We start from the raw sequence: 10,160 nt of genomic DNA on the forward strand, positions 1-10,160 counted from the left end.
GCAGCACTTCGCTGCTTGGGCCATTTTAAGCAGTGAAGTTGCCAATAATTGCTCCAAAGTTAGAAAACCATTGTATTAAATAGGCCAAGTAAGAAAAGACTACTTGCTTGCAGCCTAAAAGTTGTAATATGAAACTGTTGGCCCCGTTAAACCTCATTTAAAAACCTGTGTCAGCCCCTACCCCCTCTTGGAGGCAAGATGGCAGGTTAGAATAATTTACCAGTCTGCTCCATGAAGGTTTTGGAAACACAGAAAGATTAGATTCTGAATGAGAAGAGAACCAATAACAATGAAAGAGATGGAAGGAAGACAAAACCAGAGATAACCAAGCCAATGGAAGAAGAGCAGTGAGGAGTTCCAAGCCGTCTCCACATCCCCAGGAAGGGGGAGAGGAAGTGAAGAGTCCATTATAGAGCAAAGTAGTCATAGAATTGACTGGGGGAAAAGCCACACATCCCACAAGCCTTAATCCCAGTACAGAGATTTGTGAGTCAGTGATAATCCAATATGGAAGCTCATCCTTGTAGAAGACATTGTTGCTTCGTTGCTCCTCTTATCTTGGAGGGCAATACTTAAATACCATTTTTTTTGGGGGGGGGGGCAGTCTTGGGCTTGAACTCGGTTTGGGCGTTCTCCCTGCGTTCTTCAGCTCAAGGCGAGTGCTCTACCACTTGAGTCACAGCGCCACTGCTGGTTTTCTAGTGGTTTTACTGGAGATAAGAGTCTCAGGGACTTTCCTGCCCAGGCTGGCTTTGAACCTTGATCCTCAGACCTCAGCTTCTTGTGTAGCTAGGATTACAGGCATGAGCCACCTGTGCCCGGCTTAAATACCATTTTAAGAGAATGTTTATTGTTGGAAACTGAGATGCTGTGGAGGCCTGAAAATAAGGAACAGTCATGACTTTTAAGAGCTTCAGGACACTTTGCTGTAGAATTTGGGTTTGAGTTGGTCAGAGTTGATTGAGGAGAGGTAGAATGTCCAGCAGGACCCTGCAGACAAGTTTAAACAGTGGGGTACTACACTGGTAGCTCTGATGCCAGAGGCTGCTGTTTGAGATAGTCAATAGAGACAGAACCTTTCATCTCCCTGTTGAGCTTGAGCAGAGGCATGGATGTGACAATTGCGTTGTTACCTCAGGAAGACTTCAGCTATAGCCCAACAGCCCACCAGAGGCAGTTGGAAGGTTGAAGGCTTGGGTGTTGGATCTGTCTAGAACACACACTTTCTGACCAGGAGTAACACCAGTATCAATCAGAGGCTAAGGCAACAACAAAACTTTGAGCCCGAGGCCTGTTAAGAACTCAGTCACCAGGGCCTGTGTCCTTGTGTTGACTGCTGCCTACATAATCTGTTAACATTATATACTACAACCCAGCTATATACATAATCTTAGAGAAAACATCAGTTTAATCACAGGAGATTAAATTTATACCTAAAAACTAGGACTCAAGTGTGTAAATCCCAGTACAAAATCACTACACTTAAGAATAAAAATGACAATATGTCTCCTTCAAAAGTAAAAAACTCCACAGTAAAAATATTTCAGGCTTGGCCCTAGTGGCTCATGACTGTAATCATAGCTACTCAGGAGCCTGAGATCTGAGGATCGTGATTCAAAGCCAGCCTGGGCAGGAAAAGTCCATGAGATTCATCTCCAGTAAAGCACCAGAAAACCAGAAGTGGCTCTGTGGCTCAAGTGGTAGAGGCTCGCCTTGAGCTGAAGTGCTCAGGGACAGCACCCAGGCCCAGAGTTCAAGTCCCATGACCAAACCCCCCCCACCCCCTGGAAAAAATTTTCAGTAGTCAAGCGCCAGTGGTTCACACCTGTAATCCTAGCTAATCTGGAGGATGAGATCTGAGGAGCATGGTTTGAAGTCAGCATGAGCAGAAAAATCTCTGTGAAATTCTTATCTCTGATTAACCACTCAAAAAATACAAGTGGAGCTGTGGATCAAAGTGGTAGAGCAGGGCTGGGAAGGTGGCTCAGTGGTAGAGCGCTTGCCTTGCATGCTTGAGGCCCTGGGTTCGATTCCTCAGCACCACATAAGCAAAAAAAGAAAAAAGCCGGAAGTGGCGCTGTGACTCAAGTGGTAGAGCGCTAGCCTTGAGCTGAAGAGCTGAGGGACAGTGCCCAGGCCCAGAGTTCAGGCCCCACAACTGGACCCAAAAACAAACAAACAAAGTGGTAGAGCAGGGCTGGGGAAGGTGGCTCAGTGATAGAGTGCTTGCCTCACATGCATGAGGCCCTGGGTTCGAATCCTCAGCACCACATAAGCAGAAGAAAGCCAGAAGTGGCACTGTGGCTCAAGTGGTAGAGTGCTAGCCTTGAGCTGAAGAGCTGAGGGACAGTGCCCAGGCCCAGAATTCCCCACACGGACAAAAACAACAAAACAAAACAAAACAAGTGGTAGAGCACTAGCCTTGAGCAAAAGAGCTCAGGGATAGTGCCCATGCCTGGAGTTCAAGCCCCACAACCTAAAAACAAAGGTGGTAGTGATGTGGAAAAATGACAATGATCAATGAGATGAAGATGTAAAACAATGAATTCAAATAATACACACCAACAAGTGAACTCAGAATTTAAACAGCCAAATGAAAGAAAATGCAGGATATGAAAGGAGTTCAATAAAGATACAAAAGTCTTGACAAAATTAGATCAAAATATTGAAAGCGTTCAATAGCTCCAATAAAAAAATTCAATTTATAGCCTAGCTAACAGAACAAATTGAATATAGGGTATAAGGAATCAAAGATAAAGCAGAAGAATTAGATAGAGGAATGAGAAAGCAAAAAACAGGAATGGAATTTATAAGACCTTTGGGACACCATCAAAAGACCAAACACTGGATCATGGGTAGAGATAAGAAAAAAGCTGGGTCTGGGAAGGTGGCTCAGTGGTAAAGCTCTTGCCTTGCATGCCTGAGGCCCTGGGTTTGATTCCTCAGCACCACAGAAGCAAAAAAGGCAGAAGTGGCGCTGTGGCTCAAGTGGTAGAGCGCTAGCCTTGAGGTGAAGAGCTGAGGGACAGCACCCAGGCCCAGAGTTCAGGCCCCACGACCGGACCCCCCCCCCCAAAAAAAAAAAAAAGAAAAAAAAAAGAACCTAATTACTAGGGGCTCAGGCCTGTTGTAATCCTAGCTACTCAGGAGGCCTAACCTTGAGGATCAAGTTTTGAAGCTAGCCTAGGCAAAAGAGTCTGAAAAACTTCTTAACCAGCAAAGTGCCAGACTGGAGGCATGACTCCAATGGTAGAAAAATCTAGTTGTGGGCAAAAAGCCAAAAGCTCAAATGCCTGAGTTCATAAACACATAAACATAATAAAAAATACCACCACCACAACCCCACCTCCGTAACAAAAGCTAAAGAGATACAAGTATAGGCATAGATAACCTTAGTTTAATAAAATAGCAGGAAACTTCTTCAAACTTGAGAAAGGGAAGGTCATCCAGGCAGTAGAGGCTTACAGAATAGCAAGATCAGAGAAGAAACATCTCTGCATGTATTAAAACTCTAAGCACACACAACCAAGAGTGTTAAAGGAGCTGCAAATGAGACAAGTTATATGTAACAGCAAGCCCACTAGAAACGCAGATTTCTTAACCTTTAAATGCGGTAAGGGCATCCAAGTCCTGAAAGAAAATAATTGTTACCCTAGATTAGTAATACCCAGTGAAGTTACCTTTCATAATTGTGGAAAAAAATAAACTTTCAGGATAAATAAAAACCTAAAGGAATCTGTGACCACAAAGCCAGCACTATAGAAGATGCTTAAAGCAATACTACATACAAAAAGGAAGATAAAACAGATAAAGTACAGAAAAGAAATCCCACTAGATGGGTAAAGTAGCAAGGGAGAATTAATAATATAAGCATAACTAGAATGGATAAAAATTTTTTTTTGGGTCCGGTCATGGGGCCTGAACTCTGGGCCTGGGTGCTGTCCCTCAGCTCTTCAGCTCAAGGCTAGCACCATTTCCAGCTTTTTCTTTTTGCTTATGTGGTGCTGAGGAATCGAACCCAGGGCTTCAGGCATGCAAGGCAAGCGCTCTACCACTGCGCCACGTTCCCAGCCCCTAGAATGGATAAATTTCTAGATTCTTTTGACCTACCAAAACTGAACCAAGAGGAAATAAACCATATAACTAGGTTTATAACAAGCATTGAGACTGAAGAATAACAGTCTCCTGAAAGACTAGAATTGGATAGATTGATAACTAAATTCTATAAGACCAAAGAAGTGACACCAATACTACTCAAACGTTTCCATAATAGTAGGGGAAGTAATGTCACCAATTGCATTCTAGGTAGCTAGTAACACTCATTTCCGAACTAAAGGTTTTAACAACACAAAGGACAGAATTATAGCCAATCTCTTTGGTGAATAAACATGCAAATAAAAATTCTCAATAAAATATTTGTAAACCAAATCCCGTAAAACATTAACAAAATCATATACCACAAATAAGCTGGTTTCATTCCATATGGCTCACCATATGTAAATCAGTAAACGGCATGTAAACAGAATCAAGTAAAAAAAAAAAAAAATCACATGTAGGAAAAAACAAAAACCTTTGTCAAAACTCCGAATCTTTTTTATGATAAAAGCCCTAAACAAACACTAGAGACATTAAAAACTTACAGACAATATCACACTAAACAGAGGAGGATGTCCATTTATTCTCCCCACTATGCTGAAGAATATGATACAGGTATTTTCTAAATAGTATTTCCAATTGCCCAGCAAAAAAAGATCAAAAACCGGCTGGGAAGGTGGCTCAGTGGCAGAGCGCTTGCCTTGCATGCATGAGGCCTTGGGTTCGATTCCTCAGCACCACATAAGCAAAAAAGAAAAAAGCCGGAAGTGGTGCTGTGGCTCAAGTGGTAGAGCACTACTAGCTTTGAGCTGAAGAGCTGAGGGACAGCACCCAGGCCCAGAGTTCAGGCCCCACAACCAGACCCCCCCCCCAAAAAAAAAAAAGATCAAAAACAGATAAATGGGACTGAATCAAATTAAAAAGTGACAAACAATTATTAGAACCAAGGGACAAGCCCTGAAATGAAAAAAAAAAAAAAAAAACCTTCATCAGTTATTCAATGATAAAGGATATACAAAGAGTTAACAAAATTAAATGGTGGTCTGGGAAGGTGGCTCAGTGGTAGAGCACTTGCCTTGCATGCTCAAGGCCCTGGGTTCAATTCCTCAGCACCACATAAGCAAAAAGAAAAAAAGCCAGAAGTGGTGCTGTGGCTCAAGTGGTAGAGCACTAGCCTTGAACTGAAGAGCTGAGGGACAGTGCCCAGGCCCAGAGTTCAGGCCCCACGACTGGACCCAAAAAAAAAAAAAAAAAATTAAATGGTAAATGGATATACAAAGAGTTAAAAAAATTAAATGGTAAAAGAATAACCCAACTAATAAGTGGGTAAATGAACAGTTACTATAAGAAGAAATACAGGAAGAAATGTTCCAAAATCTTTTAAGCCATAAAGGAAATACAGATAAAACCTACAGGAAGTTCCATCTCATCCCGGTCAGAATGACCATCATAAAAAAAAAAAAAAAAGAAACACCAAATGCTAGAGAAGATATGCAGGAGAAGCAGCATTATACTAGCTGGCCAACGGTGGCTTACACCTTTAATTCTAGTTACTCAGGAGGCTGAGATCAGGGTTCAAAGCCAGTCTATGCAAAAAAAGTCTGTGAGACTCTTATCTTCAATTAACCACCAGGAAACCTGAAGTAGTGCTGTGGCTCAAAGTGGTAGAGCACTAGCCTTGAGCGAAAGAGAATTCAGGGACAGTGCCCAGGCAAACCCTCCAACCCACCAAAAGAAAAAAAGCTTTATACCCTTTGGGGATGTAAACTAGAGCTTCCTCTATGGAAATTAGTGCCAAAGTTCCTCAAAAAACTTTAGTAAAAATAGACATACCTTATAACCCCAAAAGACTGGAAATACATCTAAAGGAATGGAAATCAATACACAAGAGACACTTTTATTACCAATGTTTATTACAGATTTGTTCACATCAGCCAAATGGAGTCAGCTGAGGTGTTCAACAACCAATGAACTGATAAAACATGGTACCTATATGCTATGGAATATTACTCATACATGAAGAAAAATGAAATTGTCATTTGTAGAAATGTTGGTGTAGCTGGAGACCATCATGTTGATCAGGATGATCCTAGCTCATAAAGTCTAATAAAGTCATTTGCATAATCTAGACTGTAAAGACATGCATGTGCATATATATTGTATATACAAATAATTTTTAACTATGGGACTGTTCGGGGGCATGGGGGAAGTGAAGAAGGGAAAGATAATAATGGTGTTGAATAAAATATCATAACAGATTGTTTCTATATATGAAGATGACATAAGGAAAAACCACTGAAAGCCGTTGACAGTAGGGGAATGGGGATAGGAGTGAACAATAGAGGTTATCCTGATTAAAATCTAATACATGGATGCTCAAAATACCATGGTAAAACCCCCTATATACAATTAATATATGCTAAAAAAAAAAAAGAGTAAAAGAGAAACAGGCTCTGTTGTGGAGTAGATGAATGGAGATAGTGAATGAAGGTGAATATGTTTGAAGTACTTTATGGCACATAAAAGTAGAACAATGGTACCTGTTGAAGGGTGTAGTGTATGCAAGTATAGAAGTGTACAATGAAAGCCCTCTTGTACAATTAATATATGAATAAGGATTTCCCAAAAAGAACCTGTATGAAGCTTGAAATTTTTGCCATTCTGGTATTTGAATTCAGGGTTCAAATGCTGTCCCTGAGTTTTGGGCTCAAGGTACCACCTCAAGGCTTTTCCATCTGAGCCATCACTTTGAGACTTGTTAATTGGAGATAAGAGTCTCATGGTCCTAACTGCCTGGTTTCAAACTTCGATCCTCAGTTCTCAGCCTCCTGAGAAGCTAGGATTATAGGTGTAAGCTCCCAGCACACTTATTTATTTTTTTTTAAAGTAAAATTTACAAGAGACCAAAAGTCTCTTCATTAAATAAGTTTAGAAAACAGGCTGAATGTGGCAGGACATCTGTACTCCCACTTAAACAGCTAAGGCAGAGGATCATTTGAATCTAGGAGTTAAGAAGCCAATCTGTGCAATGTAGTGAGGCCCCCAACACATAAAAATAAACAAAATAATAAAATCTAAAAACTATACTCTGCAACCAACCTTAAGGGGAATTAAATGAGTTGAATTTAACTCAGGTTACACAAAATACCTTCAATTCTCATAATTTTTCAGTTTCAATTTCCAACTTCAAAGCACCTGTCAAAAAAGAATACAGCAATAAGTAACAGTAGAAAGGGAAGTTATTTCAAAATAAGTCATTTGAAATTCTAAAATACAGCCACTACAAATAATTCTCATTATTAGCACTTCATCAACTTTACAGGGCTGGGAATGTGGTTCAGTGGTACAGTGCTTGCCTCGCATGCATGAAGCCCTGGGTTCGATTCCTCAACACCACATAAACAGAAAAAGCTGGAAGTGGCGCTGTGGCTCAAGTGGTATAGGCGCTAGCCTTGAGCTGAAGAGTTGAGGGACAGCATTTGAGTTGAGGCCCAGAGTTCAAGCCCCACAATGGACCAAAAAAGAAAAAAAAGAAAGAAAATATGAAAAACAACTTTACAAATGAAACTGAAAACCAATTTTAAGTACCATCAATTTTCTTATTGAATAACATAATTATTTACACCTCATTTTAAGTAGCAGTTTCAATACATTTTCAGTCACAGTCTCATGAGGATGATGGATCTGACCAATTTTAAGCAGTATTTTGGATTTTTTTAAACTGTATTTTTTTGTCTTTTCTTTTTTGGTACTGGGAATCAAACCCAGGCTGCTGCACTTGCTAGGCAAGCATTTTGCCACTGAGCTACATCCCAGCCCTTAAGCAGTATTTTGAATTGATACTACTTTCAGATAATGGCTATCTGAGAATTTAATGAATAGGAAGAAATTTTTATAGTCATTAAAATCCTAGCAACAGCTATTTGCTAAATTATTTGTTGATTTCATTTTATATCCTAAAAAAAACAAAGAAAAGCAATCATTACTATCCATGTTAGGAAAATCCCTAAGATACATTAAAAATACCCTTAAAGCAATCCTGGGATATGACATCTTCAATCAGCCCAAGGAGGATATGTTTCCAGGCTTTTCATCAGCCCTGGATACAAACCTAGAGTTTATCAAAAATGAATTGACTTTTTTCTAACCCTTCCCAATTGTATACTTTGCTGCAGGAAGAGAGTAAGTGGCTTCACAGCAATTATGATATGCAATATTTCTGAGTAGTACTTTGAAAATGAGACGCTAACAATTTTAAGACTTGAATGTGGCTTAGTGGTAGAGTGCTTGCCTAACATGCACAAAGCTCTGGGTTCGATTCCTCAGTATCACATGAACAGAAAAAGCTGGAAGTGGTGCTATGGCTCATGTGGTAGAGTACTAGTCTTGAGCAAGCACTCTATTGAACTCAGGGACAGTGTGCCCAGGCTCTGAGTTCTGCTAGTCCCAGGACTAGCAGAAGGAAAAAAAAATGAAAAGAGAAAAGGAAAAAGAAAAATCCCAAACTAAAGCTGGGAAAGGCGTAGGTGGCATTTTAATTGGTTATTGCATCAGAGATGCACTACACATGTTATACCAGAAAGCTAGCTCTGCTTTAGGTCAACATCTTGTGCTTAGGAAATCACAAAGCAAGGCTTATACTAAAGCCTGTACAAACTACTCCCAACTAAAGCACAACGTTCTCAAATTCTAGTAACACAGACTGATTTAATCTCATCCTACATAAACAAGCTTGATCACTTTTTACTTAGAAAACAGCTAGAATTCCATTATGCTGTTACTGAGGTCAGACCAGTGGTTCGCTTCAGGAGATTTTGTCATCGTGTATCCAAAGAGAGCAAACTGCTGATGGAGACACTGCAATTCGGCCTTTTATTGTCATCATTCCTCAGTAACCAGAGGGAGCAATCTTTTGGGAAAGGCTACATGATTTAAGAGCCCTAAAAAAACAGAATGTGAGAAACGATTACCTTCCTAATGATGTGATGTCTTCACAGGTCTCTGGTGTTTTTGTTTTTGTTTTTGTTTTTCTGCTCAGACACTTGGAACATTAACTGCAACACTGGGCGGTGAGCAAGCCAGGCAGCAGGGAACAGTGGGTGAGACACTGCCTCTTTTCACATCTTTGCCTATAATTTTCAAAATTAAGAAAAAAACAAAGAAACAAAGAAACAAAGAAAAAACACTACTCCAAGCCTTGTGTAGTAGCCCATGCCTATAATCAGAGCAGTTGAAACACTGACCTTGGGAGGATGACACAGGAGGACCTCAAGTCCAGAATGAGCTACATAGGAAGGTGCTGTCTCAAAAACCACCTCCTAGCTGCATGCTGGTGGCTTATACATGTATTCCAAGCTATTCATGAGGCTGAGATCTGAGGATCTTAGTTCAAAGCCAGACCAGACAGGAAAGTCTGTGAGACTCTTACCTCCAATTAACTATAAAAAGCTGGAAGTGGAGCTGTAGTTCAAATGGTAGAGCACTAGCACCCAGGCCCAGAGTTCAAGCCCAGGACTGGCACCAAAAAAAAAAAAAAAGTCTTTGAAATGGAGACAATTATAAGAGCTTAATATAAAACAAACTATGAACTTAAAAAAATGATCACCACCATAAATAATCTCTGATTACTATACCCTTCACTTAGATCCACAAAACTCCCAGCATCTTATCATTTTTCAAGTTCTAGCAAAAGTTCTGATAATGAGTAAGGAAAACTACATTGATAGCCAATACTACAAAAGCACTTCTGGACAAGCATGGAAGCTAATTGTAATCAGTCTTAAGAGGCAAAAGCAGGAGGACTGTGAGGGGGCATGGGGAGACCCTGTCTCAAAAAAACAAATTACTCTGTAATGACTAAAATAAGTTTATTTTAGTCAGCTACAATATGTTAACTAGCAAATGAAAAATGACTAAAACATTTTTTCCTAGTATGGCTTTTAAATGAAAAAGCGCAAACAATGTAGTTAATACAGAATTAACTGTCTTCATTGACTACAACAGATCAATTTCTAATACAATAGTTGTTACAACCAGGTCTGAGGCTGTCAAACAAGGACTGAAAA

The 10,160-nt window shown here is 40.1% G+C and overlaps 1 non-coding gene across 1 annotated transcript; it reads right to left on the bottom strand.

Moving 5' to 3' along the window:
* Positions 1 to 8,874: 8,874 nt before the first annotated feature.
* Positions 8,875 to 8,988, bottom strand: LOC138804396 (small nucleolar RNA SNORD89). The gene has a single exon (XR_011365231.1). It is a non-coding gene; the product is annotated as a small nucleolar RNA SNORD89 (small nucleolar RNA).
* Between the last annotated feature and the right edge of the window lie 1,172 nt (positions 8,989 to 10,160).

The sequence above is a fragment of the Dipodomys merriami genome, unplaced genomic scaffold (assembly GCF_024711535.1).
Source record: "Dipodomys merriami isolate MVZ:Mamm:240054 unplaced genomic scaffold, mDipMer1.0.p SCAF_36, whole genome shotgun sequence".
Classification (NCBI taxonomy): domain Eukaryota; kingdom Metazoa; phylum Chordata; class Mammalia; order Rodentia; family Heteromyidae; genus Dipodomys; species Dipodomys merriami.